Consider the following 17,439-nt stretch of genomic DNA (forward strand, 5'->3'; position numbering starts at 1 on the left):
GACTCGAAACATAGTTGTGACACCATTCAAGTGATAACGCAAAAGCGATGGCACAATTTTCCAACTTCTTTTTTCTATTTTTGGCATTTATAGCGCCGAAACCGCCATATGGAAATAATATTCATACTAGGTGGGTTTCTTCAACTCGCACCCAAGTCCAAGTTCACGGGCCACCATCATTCGCTTCCATCGATATACAGCCGCCAGGACCTATATTCAATCTCTTCAACTTTGATTGAGTAGCCAGGTTCAATACCTTCTAGATTGCTCCGCCGTGGGGGTCTAGTGGCTAAGGTACTTGGCTGCAGACCCGTAGGTCGCTGTATAGAATCCCGGCTGTGGCGGCTGCATTTTTGATGGAGGCGAAAATGCTGTAGGCCCGTGTGCTCAGATTTGGGCACATGTTAAAGAACCCCAGGTGGTCGAAATTTCCGGAGCCCTCTACTGCAGCGTCTCTCATAATGGTATGGTGGTTTTGGGACATTAAACCCCACATTTCTACAATACCTTCTAGATCACCGCGCCGGATAAGGCGCAATCCCGTGAAGACGATCGCATGACGTTGACATAACTTTTCTATGCGCGTGTGAGTAAGAACCCCACCCAACGTACCTGCCGTAAAACAAACATAGTATGCCAGACCAGCCAGCCTGCTATAGTATTTCTTTCTTGCACCTTGCATTACCATTCACATATCGGGCTACGCATTCTCGAGTCCTCGTGTCGTTTTCAACGGCTCCTAGTGTACGCGCTAAAAGCATGCCGGCTGGGTCAAGTGTTCAAGGGGTGGTAAAGTGCGCGGCGCGTGGATCGAGACAGGCGTCAGGAGATAAATGTTCTCGCATCGCGGTGCCCGCCGTTGTGCGGGCACGTACACGCTTCGTTAGCCGAGCAAGCACCTCGGCTCGTAAAGCTGTCTTTGCGCCAAGGCGTCTGTTAGGAGCAAGTGGCCGAGTAGAAGGAGAAAATAGGCGACGAGAGAAGCGCATTCGCGAGCACATAACACGGCGAACAGTTTACCGTGTACGACCGCTTCTCGGTCGTTGCGCCCAAGGTTTGGTCGATGCGGCGCCGGTTCAAGCGCAGGCCCGGCCGGAGTTCGCAAGCTTGGGGATGATAATGTTGTTTTCGAAGAACGTTATATTTATCTATGAGTGGTAGAAAACTTAAACTGGTACGAACGCAGTAACAATCGTGAGGGGCTTTCATCTCGGAGCAGCTGTTTCCCTTGAGATATTATTTCGCGTAGTTAGAAACGGACAGTGAATTTTCATATTTCTCCTTGGTGCTGTTGATTCAGCGCTGAAGCATTACATACAAGCGGGCTGTTCCATACCAAAATTTACCCATTCTCACTGTACTTGAACCAGCGACGGAATGGCTTGCACACGGCGAATGCTGTTTTCAATTTTGAAATGCCCCTAGTGTTCCCCTACAATGCCGTTTGATCGGTGATAAGTGGGAGCTATTCGAATTCGTTTACCTTTCGCTGAAAGACGATCAGCACAGACAAGCTTATGGGCTATCTTCTAATGGTTTTGCCTTGAAAAGAAATGTACCACATTGAACATTTCGATAAGCAGTGACAGGTATACGTATCGTGGCAGTATGTCAGGCTGCAAAATTTATTGGTTCCAAAGGCGGCACGTGTCTGCTAAGAACCTTGGTAGTTTTGAAAAAAAAAAAGCCGTGGTAAAGCATAGTAATAACGCTTGATGGGATATATTCTAACTTTATATATATATTTTTACATCCACGTAATAAAAGAGGGAGTGATCCAAGATGTCTCTTATGTTTCACAATACAGTGTAAGAGTCCCTGTTACCAACCAGGCTATTTGGACAGAGCAATCACGTATTGCAGATGCAGAGCTGCAAGAAATTTTGCTTTACTCTTCCTTACTTCGAGGTAGAAAGGTACATTGCAAAACAATTTGTGGTACTTAGAAACTTTAGAGACTTTATTAGCATTCTCTGCAAGCTCACACTAAATTACAGTTTTCTACTACAAATTATGTATCTCAACAAAACATACGATACCGTTATGTCAACTGATTGAACTTACACTTTCAGTTGAACATTCTTTTATACGGTTTGCTTTGAACGAAAAAATAACGTCACCTGCTCACTCCTGTGTCCTTCCTAGAAACATTTCTCCTCCCTAATTTGATACTAAGGATGTCATATGACTCTGATAGCGCGCGCGCTCTTCGATACCTAGAACTATCAAGAGCCGGTCGATAACGCAAGAAAAGGCACGCGAGATAGAATAAGATGATTGATTTGATTGATTGATATGTGGGGTTTAACGTCCCAAAACCACTATATGATTATAAGAGACGCCGTAGTGGAGGGCTCCGGAAATTCAGACCACCTGGGGTTCTTTAAAGAATAAAATGATGGTGTCTGTCATAAAAAAAAATCCCCCGAATACGTCTGTTCTTTTTTTAATGGACAGGTGGAGAGGGCACCATTGTGGCAAATGCTGCAGTCTACAACGCGCGTGCTGTGCATGATTACGTGCAACAAGTAAACAATGATTTCTTCTTGATGTAGTAAAGTGAGGCATAAATTCACACAGCTATAGCTGTGACATTATTCGGTCTCTTGACATGATGTAGCTAACACCAGAAATCTCGGTGCCACCTATCACCTTCGCCAATATTTCTGGGTATGATGAACCAATTGGGACCTAGATAGTCAGCATACCAATTACATTGCTTCGAAGACAAGTTCATGCTAAAAACTACTGAACTGAGGCGTAATGCTATTTTCTGAAGTAGGGGCAAGTCCTTTCATGCTTTTATTTTTAAGCCGCGAGTATTGGCATGCTTTGTATCGCAGTGTAGCAAGCCACGTAAATTTCGTTATGCTTATCATGTTCTCGTTTCACAATTTGCCCCTTTTTTGTGCATTGTTTGCATTCTTACATTTGCCTCCGCAGTGCACTCAACAAGTTAATTTTTTAGCTATGCCTCGACCGTTATTTCTTTTGAGTGTTATATTATTCACTTAGCGCTTTAATGCTTTTGTATTTCTGAATGCCATTGGTGATTTTGTCATTGTAATATTTTGTTATATATTTCTCATCAAAAACCAATTATTTATGTGTTAACTGATAATCCCCCTTTAATGTTGTATGTTTTAATGCTGATAAATTTTGAAGCAAATTTTTAGTTAATTACCAAAAATTACCAGCAACGTAAACAAGCGCCCTGCGTAACCACATTAACGGGCCCATTTCATCAGGAAAGCAGATAAATCGACCTAATAAGCGCACGTACGGTGCTAAAACAGCGCCTTCGACATCAAGGCTATCAGTGCGGGAAACTGTTCACGAAAATTTCGGCATCCACAAAGACGAGCCGTGTGAGCGAGAAGTGTCGAAATGCACCAGACACGCACAGGCCCATTGCACGTCACGTGTCGTCAAAGCACTCAGAGCCATTATCGAGATTACTGTCATCCGTCCCCAATTAGAAACTCGTTCTTAAAGTAAGCGAGGCTTTGGAAAGCGAACGCGTGTACTGTTTACTCTAATTTGCTTCCCGTCTCAGCTGCTCCTCTTAACATTCAGCGAGCACACCACGTTTCGGCGCATTTCGTGGAGTCGTATACTGCATGCCTCTAAAGGCGAAGCTTAGATCCTTGGTGTCTCCCTTAGGCGACAGGATTTTCGCCTTGGTGGCATCCTTGGTATCACCCGTCAGCCGGCTTTAAACACTGAACTGAGTAGATCTCACTCCATAGTTGTGCATTTTTTTTAATTTTTTGCATAAAGTTAGCATCAAGTTTTCCCCTCGGGCAGTTTTTTTTTTCTTTAGCTGAGAAATCTTTATTTAGCAGCGATGTGTGCAACTCCAGTTTTTATCCCACAACGTTCAGCGATACATCTAGATGTAGCGAAAACCGCCACGCCTGCATGCGCATAACGTGTGACACATTCACAGCGTAAGCTTCATGAGCGGCCTTTCAGAGCATTGTTTAAACACTTTGGGTAGCTGCTGCAAGCACACTTGCAGGGTACCTACTACTCAATAAATTATCATATTGTTTTGTGTAGGAAGACATTCACTGTGCCATCCTTCGTCATTAATCGGAGAAGCGTGATACACTACACACTTGGAAGGAATTTAACGCAGTTTTGATGCTTTGGCAGACGACAATGAAGAATTATGCCTAGCACTATTGTAATGGGGTTGGATTATTCGATGACTCACTCGATACGCAAATCGCCTTATATGACGCCTGGTCGTTCCTTTGCTTTTCTAAAACGCTTTGTTACTCACATTATTGCAATGAAACTGCCCAGGGTCAGTTTCAAGTGATGTTTCAAGCACTGGCGTAGCTCAGTATGTTTCCTCAGAGGTAGAATACTGAGCTGGCATGCAGGGGACCCTAGTTGGAATACCATTGTGACCTTGATGTTTTTTATTGAGGTATTTGTTTCTTCTTTCACGCGATAGGGGTTACGAACACCGGTGGCTGGCAACTACGATGAAATCGAACCTTGTTGTGGTCTCATAACAGCTTTGGCAGTAAAATACATTGTTCTGAATGTTTCGAACTTGTATTGCCATGGCAGCCAGAACAACATTCTAATCATGCTTACCCCCTAATGAATGACCCGTCAGGAGAAATCGTACACTGTGAATTGCGAGGTGTGTGCGGTGAAAGCATTTTTCTATAAGACTGACTGCGCTAAGGCGCGTTGGCACATGCGCCACCATGCCACCAAGTGATTGTTCAGAGAGTGCGGAAGGACAGAGGCCACAGGAATGGTAGTGCTACTTTTGTGATGCGACGCTGTGCCATCGCGTCATTACTGAGAGAATGTTAAATGGAGAAGTCCCAGTTGGCATCGTTCCAGAGCACGAACGGATGAATGGGTGGATGCCGCGACTGTGAACTATTGAAGGCTTTAGTCTTGATAAACTTTAGGACAGGAAGCACAGAAGCCGTTAAGCAGTAAGAATTGAACGAATTGTTTGGTTCTAAAGAATTTTTGTTCAATGCTTACGTTTGAAAAATTATGCAAATGTTGTCTTAAACGTATACTCATACCAAAAAAAACCCCTAACGCGATCATTGAATAAATTGAGCCCTGCTCCACCAAATCATAAATTCGTTAACTGGTGCGCACATTGGTGTACTCAATCACGATAACGTCCACGACAGTAACGAATAATCCGAGAAAGTCTATGATCCACAAAAAAAATTAATCGACGTCTTCGATTGTTCTGCATCATCAGTTGTCGGTGTGAGTGAACTAAGCACACGAGACACGACCAGTGGGACTAGTCTGACCGCGAACCGTTCGAGCTCCAACCAGTTCTAGCTGGTACTGCAAATAACGATGATGATGAGCCTCCGCCAAAGTGACGGTGCAAAAGAAAGCAGAACTCAGAGGTCCACGTACGTGAGCAATTACGTTATAGACATATTGTTTATTATACAGATCTTGAATGTCGTGCTCGTGTTCAAGCAACCGAAAGTACCAGTCACTGATGCCTCTTACGTTCGTCATCTTACGGTGAAACTAGAGCAAGCTGCAAAAAAGTCAACATGCCTGCCCTCTTCCGTAATGGCTAGGCTGGCAGGAAGGGCAACTTGCACCTTAGCACACGGAAACTGCTTTCCCCTCCTCTCCCCACACACAGCACGTCCGATCTTAAAGGAATATTAGCGCGACAAAAACAAGGACGGGAAAGAAAAGACAACCTACAGCGCTGCCTTGCAAATAAAATTTATTCCAAAAAAGAAACGGATTATACACCATCTGAAAAAGCAGAACAAAGACAGGAAAAGAACCATCGCACAAGCTCACAGTGACAAAGCTTTACAAAACGCTATGTGGCTGATGAAACGTGCAAGCTATTTGTGAAATATGAAACTTCGGCACCTGTTGGTGTTAGGGAAGGCTGGCTGATGCAGTTATCACCTTCCAGTGGCATAAAAAGCTTCCATGATTTCTTGGGACCGTTGGCCTCTGTGGCAATATAAGATTCACGTCTTATCAAAATATGGATTACACTTATTTCTGTGACCATTAATGACTAAATGAGAACATGTGCCATTTTTACATCACGTGCATGCTCCTGGATTTTTATATTGATGCATTGACTAGTTTTCCCCATGTTAATAACTTTGTTGCAACAACATGGTATATTGTATGCTGCATTGATTCGACGCTCAATGAATTTACTCTTTTATGTTTCACCGCACATTTTTTTCCTTGTGTAATATTTTCATCGTTTAAATTCTTTCGCACAGCTGAGCAAACTTGCCGCAATTTGTGGCCAACGCTGAAAATAACAGCAACTTTGTATCTACCGCCCACATTTTTAAACTCTTGTGACCACCTATGCACATGAGGAATCACAGCTATAATGTTTCTATAGTTGTGTAATGATTAAGTTCTGTTTCCTTCTACCCACCCTTTACTTTCTTTGCCACTTTTTTGCAGGCCTTCATGATGACCCATTGAGAGTGTCCTCCTTCCTTAAGACGTGAAACCTGCTTTGTGAAGGTCTGTTGCATTTTGTGGTGATAGGTTTCGAACAAAGAAGACTGAAAGCATGCAACAGTAATGCCACTTTTTACAATTTTTTAGTCGTCAGATGGCAAAGTAAGCAACGGCTTATCGGCCCTAGAAAGATATTCCCAACAAATGTGATCTTCCGCTGCAAAAATATAATCTTAAACCTAACAATTGCAATTCATTTTGAAGGGTCAATTCACACGTGAAACTAAGACCATTACCACATTTCCCAGATACTTTAAGAACATCAATTACTCTTCTTTGGGAGTCAAAAGTCTTGACAATGACTAAAAAGTCATCTACATAACAACCCAACATTACGAACGAGGTCTCCGATACTCTGTTTTATTTCTTTAAACAAAATAGGCTAAAGAAATGTTGCTAACAGCTGGTGCAACTCTAGATACAATGCACACTCCCGAATTCTGTAGAAAAACTTTTCCGTCCCAAACTACAAAAGTGAAATACAAATAAAAAGACAACACCTCTATAGCACTATTGACGGAAACAAGACATTCAATAATTAAGAAATGTTCATCACTCTCATCAGTAATACACCTTATAATGCAGTGCATTAGCATAATATGCGGTAAAGAATAATACACTTCCCGCCCATCAATACTGAAACCATGGCATGCCCTGGATTACAGTCTTTCAAAAATTTCACCAAGTTTCCAGAATTTGGAACATTCAATGGATCATGAAAGGTAAGTGCTGAAAGGTGCAACAGAAGCCACTGCGAAGCTGCGTGCATCCATGTGTTCACCTCCGATACTATGGTTCTAAAGATAACATTGGGTTTATGTGTTTTTCGCCATGAAGAAACGTTCCAGCGCACTAAGCGTGGCCTTCTTGACCTTTGCAACTAAATGCTTAAGGTGTAGACCTCCTAAAAGGACCACAGCACGGCCTTTTTTTAACTTCATGAATACAAACTTCTTTGAAGGTTTTTCCACTGCCTCCATAGGCTTTTTTGAAAAAGTCCTTTGCGACAAAATCACAAACAATTGGCCCGAATCTACATGTTACATTGTAAATGTCGTGGAAAGATGATAGTCTTGTGTCTGGAGAGAGTGAACAAAGCGTTTATTTGATGTTCAGCGTAAGAAAATCGCTGAATGGTATTCTGAAGGCGCTGCGTTGGAGTGCCTCGAACGTGTAGCGGAGGCGAACAAGGGCATCCAGGCCCGTTAGATACGAGCGGCATCTGGCAGTTATCTTCGAAAATGAAGGCGTGCGTGACCGCGGATAAAGGTGCGCACCAGTCACGGAGGTGATAAGGTGCAGAATGCAAAGCGACGGGCAGGTGCCACCACCGTTTCGTCATAGCAAAGCGTTGAAAACACCTTCTTGAGCATCACGATGCACTGTCAGCGCAGCGTGATAAACGCTACAGTCCTTAGAGTTACTTGTGTGTGCCTCTTCTAGTATAAAAGCAGACATACAAAACATAGACGTGCTGTTATGGCGCCTCAGATATGCGCAATATTTGCTTTTTAGTTGACAATTGCACAACTATCTACGCTAAACCTTGAGCAATATTGGAGGGCGCTGCAGATGGGGTTGGCCGTTTGGTGCCGTTTGAGGTATCGTAAGGGCGGCCAAACAGACAAATGTACAAAGAGACAGACCAAAATTTAGTCGTCGAAGGCCCGCAAGAAAGACTGTCGTCTTTGAAAACTCTCTTTATCAGTTACGACAATATTCAAACCTCTAAACAAAAGACACTTCACGACATAAGCAATAGGATTCTTAGTACTTGAACCTTGCCCTGAATTTGCGCATTCATCTAGGAGCTCCCGTACACATCAAACTTCTTCATCGTCTTTACCTATACGTGCACCATTTCTTCTCAGAGCCACTTTTTTACCCGGGTACAGTGCCGGTGCAAATCAATGCTTAGGACCTAGGTGCATTAGCTTTTTTGTGGGTCAGGCTATTCACACTGTCCAAGCAGAAGTAACTTCCCTTCGCTGCAGATACCTTTCGTTCTTTTTGGTAGGCCCAGTAGCACAGGGTTCCTAAGAAATTCTGTCAGCTAGCTTGAGCGAAGGAACTAATTCCGGTAAGCTTTCCTGTTGCTTGGGTTCCTCCGGTCACCACATACCACCCGTAAGCAGTCCTGGTAGTGACGCACTTGACACCAACATTCCGACTATAGTATGCAACACATCCTCCCAGAATGGCCCACTGAGGGAACCATGAAGCCACACAGTACTTGGACGTCCATTGGACAGAAGTCTACCGAATATGCAAATTAGCCACTCTCACCTTACACACTGGAGGATTACTTAGGAAAAGATTATGACACATAAACTCTGTCATCACGAGAGTCATGAAGAGGGCCCGAAAAAAAGTGGTAATGAAAGTAATGGGTGGGCTGATGGAAACAAGAGTTAACCGTTACACAACTAGAAAGCCGTGATTCCTTATGTGCGTAGGTTGTCGCAAGGGCTTAAAAATGTGGGCAGTAGGTACAAAGGTACAGTTGTTTTCTGTGTTGGCCACAAATTGCGGCAAGCTTGTTCAGCTGTCCAAAGGAAATTAAACGATGAAAATTATGACACAAGAAAAAAATGCGCGATAAAACATAAAAGAGTGAATTGATTGAGTTTCGAATCAATGCAGTATACAATATACCATGTTTTTGCAACAAGGGTATTAACATAGGGAAAACTAGTCGATGCGTCAATATAAGAATCCATGAGTATGCGCGTGATGTAAAAATGGCACATGTTCTCATTTGGCCATTAATTGTCACAGAAATGAGTGTGAACCATATTTTGATAAGACATAAATTTTACGTTGAGACATAAACCAATCGTCCCGAGAAATCATAGAAGCTTTTTATATGTCACTGGGAGGTGATAATTGCATCAGCCAGCCTTTCCTAACACTACCAGGTGCAGAAGTTTCATATCTCACAGATAGCTTCCACATTTCATCGGCCACATAGCGTTTTGAGAAGTTTTGTCACTGTGAGCTTGTTCGATTGCTCTTCTTCTGTCTTTCTTTTGCTTTCTCAGATGTTACATAATCGGCTTCTTTTTGGAATAAACTTTAGTTGCAAGTCAGCGCTTTATTTTGTGTTTTCTTTCCCGTCCCTGTTTTCGTCACGCTAAATTTTGTTTAAGATAGAAGAGCACCAACTCGACCGATGGTCCCTTCTGATACACAGCACGTTTCCTACCGCATCGAGTCCTTTGGGGGCTATGTCGCTATGTCGCGACCAATAGTCAACGACTTATTTAACAGCCGAGGAATTGCGACAGTGGCGTGCGTAGTACTTCTGTTCTACTGTATTTAACTCAGCTGATGGTAAGGGCCAGCAAACTGAAATACAAGAGAAGCATGTGCTCTTTTATTGTTGCAATTCATGACTTGTGAACTTGTATGCATTCCTATCAGTATGCGATATACTGCACCAATGATACTAGCGATACGATTATCGAAATGGCCAGGAAAGCTAAAAGTTGTAGGCGACGAGATAGATAGATAGATAGATAGATAGATAGATAGATAGATAGATAGATAGATAGATAGATAGATAGATAGATAGATAGATAGATAGATAGATAGATAGATAGATAGATAGATAGATAGATAGATAGATAGATAGATAGATAGATAGATAGATAGATAGATAGATAGATAGATAGATAGATAGATAGATAGATAGATACGCTCAAAGTCACTGAAGTTCGCTAGGAAATTCTTCAGATTTAAAATACATATCTCAGGCCCAACGAAGTGGGGCGAGTTGGTGTTGCATTTTACCGATGACAGTGTCATTTCTATATACCGGCACACACTGCTACAGTAGCAGTGTACGCAGCCTGATGACTGTCGTACATTTTCATGCCAGAACCTTAGTTTCCTCATAAAACGTAAGATTTAAATGTCGGCATAGGCATCCCACAGCGTAAGACACGAGTGATGATAAATCATCATCTCGTGTTGACGGCGCCTGGCGCCACGTGATGCCTCCGATGATGTTATTATGACGCGATTATGAAGTCACTTGAGTTAACGTCATGATGACGCTGTCGTATGACATCGTAGCTTGGACAAAAGTCGTGCGAAACCAGAGGATATTCGAGAGCCGTTGTCACCTCTTATTCATTCTCGGCGCCGTCAGTCATGAGATCATCAATCTTTCGGTTTGGGTCTGACTTTGTTCTGGATGTCGTTTTAACTAAGTATAAGGTTAGTCAGAGAATTCGCCAGCTGCAGAGCTTCAGTAGCAGACGTGATTAGTTTCGCAGCGGTGGCTTGAAGTACGCCTCTGCTGCGTCACAGCTGGTCCACTTTCGGTGCAGAATATCAGTCTTCTCGCAGGTTTCCTTGCACCAAGCCATGTAAAAGGCATGGACATGGACGTCTCCTTTGACACGGTTCATTCATCGAACTCAACTACTTCTTGTAGAGGCTCGAGTCTACGACCATTCATCACGCACTCGGTACCGCGTCGTCCAACAGTTTAAGACGGTGCAAGTGTCTGATTGGCGTGTAATAGCCACTGCCTCACACCTACTGTCGCTCACCACAGACATTCGTGGATGATGTCGCAATCAAGTTTCAGGGTGGTTGAGAGAAAACACCGATGTATAAGCACCTCCGCCCACCAAGAACGTTTCCGCAGCGCTATCGACCTGTAGTATAAACTTCCACGCAGCCCTATCTATGTACCTATAATTTAGAGAACATTTATATTCCGCAGGAAAAAGGCAAGGATGCATTGAGAATGGTTTTGATAGCTTGAATTGCAGTTCTTGATTATAGATAGCAGGTTTCACACCAATGCTGAACAACAAAGTCGTCTACACTTAGTGAAAAAAATTACAAGCCACAAACAATTTAAGCCACGTGCTTATATTTCTTTATTTGTAGGCCACATAATTTCAGGCTACAGTGCATTGCCATGAATAGTTGCGTATAAAACAATCCCCGCACTAATTAAATTCCTAAGAAGAATTTCCTGGTGTCTGATGAATAAAAATATACTACATCTATGTTTCTAAGTAATGTATTTGTCTACAGTGATGTACTTTTTTTTCAATTTTCATGCAAAGCAAAACTGTCGCTGTGCTGCCAAGAGTGCTTGTTATGGGGACGGGTTCGACATGCTGTCGGAAGAAGCTTTTAATCACCACTTATCTCTTGGTATTTAGAGGCGAAGCTCCTTAGGGTGTGGGTCTGTGCATCCTGCGTTGGTGTATGTAGCCACCAGTGGCACATACCCCTTCTACAGCGGGTATGTGCGTCAGCGATGCGAGATTGCCTAGCTTGCAGGTAAACGTAAAAATTATGGAATGATCAATTAGCGCAACTAAACAGAACCTCTGTTGCAGGTCAAGCATCGTTTAGAATATCTACACACGCAAAGGTTTTATATACAGTTTAGGGGTGAAGCTTCTTAGCGTGTGGGTGTGTCCATCCTCTATTAGTGTATGTAGCCACTAGCTAGCTACACATACCTGTTATATAGTGGGTATGTGCCACACGGGATGCGATATGGGAGATGGCAGTACTTGGAGTGCTCACTAGATGGACGCACGGATGGACGCATGGACGGACGGACAGACAGACTAGCAGACGGACGGACGGATAAATGGACGCGCGGAACGGATATGTGCCAAAGGGGACGTGAGATGCGAAATGGTGGTACTTTGAGTGTTCACTAGATGGGCGCACGGACTCATGGACAGACAGACTAGAAGGCGGACAAAAACATGGACGGACGCGTGGACAGATGGAAGCGCGGACAGACGGACGGACGCATCGATGGACGCAAGGATGGTCGCGCAGACTGACGGAAGCACGGACGGCTGACGGACGCTTCGCGCCACTCATCATCATTCACTCCATGGACATCTGTGTTTTTTTTTTCAAATTGGCAAAAAGTATTGTTGACTGGCTGATTCATTCATTGATAACGTGAATGCATTCGTGGCATATTTCTTAGAAAATAGTTCTTCCCTCACGCATACATAACGCTAGTTGCCTTTTTTTTTTCTTTTAACGCAAGATAAACGCACTGCACCGAAAAGCCATAAAGTGCCGCGTTGTGTGAGCTATGAAAATTTGACTAGGTGATGAATGGTCCCAAAGCAACCGCTTCTTCTATCAGGGCCAGTTTTCTCGCCACTGGTATATGCCTTGGCCACAAAACATAACTGCGTGATTCAATTGCTCTCATTTTTCATCTCTACAACTCTCCAAGTTTCTCGCCGCTTTCGAATACACCAGGAACACGGATACGTATGAAGCACATCATATATTTCAACTTTTCGTCCTCTAACTTGAGCCAAATTGATCTGCTAGCTAGCCAACGTTGCATATACTATTTTTTAGCCTTCGCGAGATTTAGCATCTTCCTTGTGTCCATAACTTTTAAAGATCCAAAAACATCTTCAAACTTCATAAAAAGTTATGGTTTGGCACAGCGAAAATTCAGGGATATTACCTTACGGCACCTTGAAAAACGGCGTCAAGTGTGGAGAATAACATGTGGTATTGCATGTCATTAAGAAGGCAGACCTTATCTAGGTGCCTTAATATTAACCAAAAAATACCAAACGACATCTTAACACGGTGACCACTAAAATATAACTACTTTATTAAATGGCAATCGCACTTCTATACATCAGTTATTATTGCAAAAAAACACTGTATACGGCAACAGAATGGTGTTTCAATGTTAGGCTTGCTCTTAAAGACATTTTGTTTTTAGTGTGGCGGACACCAGAACAAAAAGTGATTTACGCATGTTTTATAACACTTCCCTTTTCATATTGGCTGATATATTTTACATTTTTTTTTATTTTTCATTATGAAAACAAAAGAAGAACTATCAAGGTACACTGTTGTGTATGCCATAATTTTACAGATATTTTCAACAGTTCCTCCCACTCAGGCGAAATTCTTCAAAAAAACAACACGAAGCAGTCATTCATATTTTTTAAAAGTTACGTCTTTGAGAACAGCCAACGTGTGCTTATCGGGCTGCATTTCGGTGATTTGATCATTACACTTTGGCACGTGTAAGTGGTCTGCTTAAAGGCTCTGAATGGCTCAGGTCATTAAAGCATAAGGTCACTTGTAACGGAATTTCAGCAGGAGCAGCTACTAACGCTAACTCATATACTTTATTCATTAGCAGTGAATGAAATGAAATGGAACTGAGTCACATATCAATGACACACTGCAGCACTGAGTGGTCATGGTAGCATTTGTCGTGATTACCACTGAAAATTCTACACATGGTTTAATAACGATGCCAGTTTGATACTGAATAGCTTTGGCGTTCGGAATATATATTTGGAAACCACCAAATAAGAAACGCCTGATCTGCTAATCGTATTTCCTTTCACATAAATCAGATATTATTCGCTTTGAGTAATATTTTTTTATGGCATCTCTCATAATCATATGGTGGTTTTGGGACGTTAAACCCTACATATAAATAATTCTTTATGAACGAAGAGACATCTGAATAAGAGACCAGTCCTCTAAATCTGAAAAGCTTGCGACTACTTTCATGGTAAGTAGAAGAATGTCACTAATTCGCAGACCATAGTTACAACAAATGTATCCTGGGTAATACCTGTTAGCGTAGTATCGCGAACGAGACAAATTTGGTTATCAAGGAGAGACTGCATGTTTTTGGGCTGTATCAGAATATGCGAATGCTAGATTATCAGTAAGAAGTCAGCAGTTTAACCAGACACTTCATAAAGTGCATAACCATGCCATTCTGACAATAATCGGCATCCCGTCCTATACACGTCCTATACAATCTCGTTTTCTGTTTTGTTCTCAGCTTTGACTATTAATGACGTCACTATGTTGTAAATTAGAGATATTCTTGTTCCTAATAAGCTAAATAAGAATTTACGGCTTTTGTATATTTCCTGAGATAACAAATTGTCCACGGATACATAGAATTTGAGTGAGTGACAAACTATGAAACTTCAAATTTGAGTTTTAACGCCCCTGAGAAGTGCTACTGGGTATGCTTTTTTTGCTGTTAATGATAATTACTCAATGAAAAACCGTGCTAGGACAGAACATGAGGAAGGAGTGAGTAATACCTGTGTTCCAATTTCGCGATAGTTTTCACCACAGTAACATGCGTGTACCATCTCAACTATAAAGACACGCTTTTGCGATTATGATTGCTGGCACTCGCCCCAATCACATAGGTTCTGCGGCAGTTTTTTCACGCAGTCTGCGTGACCTCAAGCTTTCTCTTTGAAATTCGTGGAATTAAGAAAAAACGCGTACTTTGCGACAAAGCGATACGTGAAGAAAGCATTGCTCAAGGACTTCATTAAAACCATTTGGTCCATTCCTTTGTAAACTTTAGCTTTTGCGCCAATGGTTATACAACAGTTTCTTTTCACTCGTGGTGCATATGCCTAGTGAATAGGCAAGCACAGAACAGTACTTTGTATGACTTTAATGAATTCACAGCCCGTGATTCCGCTGCTAATACCACAATATTTGTTGGGGTTTAACGTTCCAAAACGACCTAATGATTATGACCGACGCCGTAGTGGAGGGATTTGCATATTCGGACGAACCGAAGTTCTTGAATGTGCTCCCGAATCTAAGGACACAGACCTAAAAAAATTTCGCCTCCATCAAAAAGGCAGCCGGTGCGGCCGGGATTCAATACAACGATTTACGGGTCAGCAGCCGAGTGCCTTAGCCACTAGACCAAAGGGTAATGATTTGGTGGCTAAGCTCACATAACAATATCATACATTTGCTGTTCACGGTTCAAATTTCTGGAGCACAAAGGTCTTCTGTCGTACTTCATATGTAAAACCACAATACATACTTGTGAATCTATTTTGACTATAGGAAAAGAGCTGCTTAGAACGAGATGGAGCAATGGCAATATTTTTTTTTTCTATAATTCACTAAAGCAATATATACATTTTGGGGCCCACGGGACGGCTATGCCCTCCGATAGTAGAGTACCTAGAGTACCCAGTACCCTAAATCGTTAACCCCCTTTTCTAAACACATTTTGGTTCTTCTACGTGCGTGACTTTTTAAATCATTAGGTATAATGAAAGTGCTACATAATAATGAGCGTGCCCCGCCACGGTGGTCTAGTGGCTAAGGTACTCGGCTGCTGACCCGCAGGTCGCGGGATCAAATCCCGGCTGTGGCGGCTGCATTTCCGATGGAGGCGGAAATTTGGTAGGCCCGTGTACTCAGATTTGTGTGCACGTTAAAGAACCCCAGGTGGTCAAATTTTCCGGAGCCCTCCACTACGGCATCTCTCATAATCAAATAGTGGATTTGGGACGTTAAACCCCACATATCAATCAAATCATAATAATGAGCATGGCCGGTGCTTTTTTCTTTGGTGCTCCCGAATGCGCAATTCGGTGACTGGGAACGTGCTCGCGAAAGAGCGGCTGGTAAATTTACAGCGTGCAACTGAATGCTGAAAAGAGCCTCGCATCAAGATATGATAGTACGCCCTGGTGAAGCAGTGGTTACGGGGTTCAGCCTCTTATAATGTTCAGAAGAGGTAGCATTTTTTTTGTTGGACAGAAGCCTGTGTACTGCGCAATATCAGTGCACATTAAAGAACACCAGGGGTTCGAAATTTTCGGAGCCCTACACTACCATGTTTCTCGTAATCGCAACGTAGTTATCACGCAATTTTGAACATACTTATACTTTAGCGGTGTACAGATACAAGCTATATACTATGGAATGTATTGCTGATCACGTTTTGAAAGGAATAAGACTCAAGCCGATGAAATGATCATCAGGCTACTGTATTATTTCTACCAGCATTCTTTTCATATGACGTCTGAGCACTCCTTACCTGTGAAACTCCCTAGTATATGATACAGCCTAGTATACGATAGAACGCTTGGAATCTTCGGCGGGTTTATAAAGTTCTCGACATACTTATTCCTCATATGTGTTCGACTACAATAAAACTAAAAAATAGCTGTTTCTTAGCTCACCACGTATTGGGCCTCTCAATCTTCTGTACTCTGTACAGTGGTTTGTGTAGAAATCTGAAAAGGAAAAAAAAGAGCAATAGTCAACATAAACTAAATATAATATAGTCGTGGATGCGTCCCGCCCTATCGTAGCCGAAACCTTCCCGCACAATCTGCATTGCAGTATAAAATCACGTTGATGATAGATAAATTTCGCTTAGCACATCAACGATGAACTCTGTAGGCCAGAGTAGTGAAGTGGTGTGCTGCAAATACAGAAAGCGTGAAATACACGCTCAACTTGGTGATATCATGTATATTTGCTTTCTGCACCATGTTTCACCCCCTTTTCAACATTGATTACATTGTCTAGACTTTACTTGTGTCGTGTCATTAAAAATAAGTTTCCTACGGCGAAAATACACAGAATGAACATTGCTATTATACAGAACTCATCGGAACTTCGCTGGAGTCCACGCTTGAGCAATCTCAGCAAATTCACAGGAGCATGTTAGTGCGCTTAAACAGAAGCAACAACGAAAGAAAAAAATTATGCCAACTTCATTTTGAGAACACTATCGAAACAGCGAAGCTTATGCCCATCTGCATCAGGCTATATCATAGCTGTAAAAGTTTCAAGTCTTCCGCTTGTTGGCGCTTAACTTCCACCTCTCTAGAGAGCAAACACCGTCGTTGCCTCGGTGACACTATCCTGCTCTCGTGTCAATTTTTCTCGACGCTAACTTCGGGTGACTTCTTCAGCAGGAGCATAAAAATGTTCAACATGTTGATAGCGGAGCCACCTGAACGCCGACTCTTCCGCGCTACTTTACAATGTACTGCGCAATACCACCTCCCCCACCTTGGCGCGTTTCTCTAAGCTCACCCCTCAACAGCCTTTCTATTTTCTTTCTTTCTTTCT

The 17,439-nt window shown here is 42.5% G+C and overlaps 1 long non-coding RNA gene across 2 annotated transcripts in view; it reads right to left on the bottom strand.

Moving 5' to 3' along the window:
* Nucleotides 1-17,439, bottom strand: part of LOC142814452 (uncharacterized) — a 512,230-nt gene that overhangs the window by 177,716 nt on the left and 317,075 nt on the right. For both annotated transcript variants that reach the window (XR_012894932.1, XR_012894933.1), the window contains exon 3: nucleotides 16,539-16,592. This is a non-coding gene — a long non-coding RNA (uncharacterized LOC142814452). The remainder of the gene's footprint in view (nucleotides 1-16,538; nucleotides 16,593-17,439) is intronic.

The sequence above is a fragment of the Rhipicephalus microplus genome, chromosome 4 (assembly GCF_043290135.1).
Source record: "Rhipicephalus microplus isolate Deutch F79 chromosome 4, USDA_Rmic, whole genome shotgun sequence".
NCBI classification, from domain to species: domain Eukaryota; kingdom Metazoa; phylum Arthropoda; class Arachnida; order Ixodida; family Ixodidae; genus Rhipicephalus; species Rhipicephalus microplus.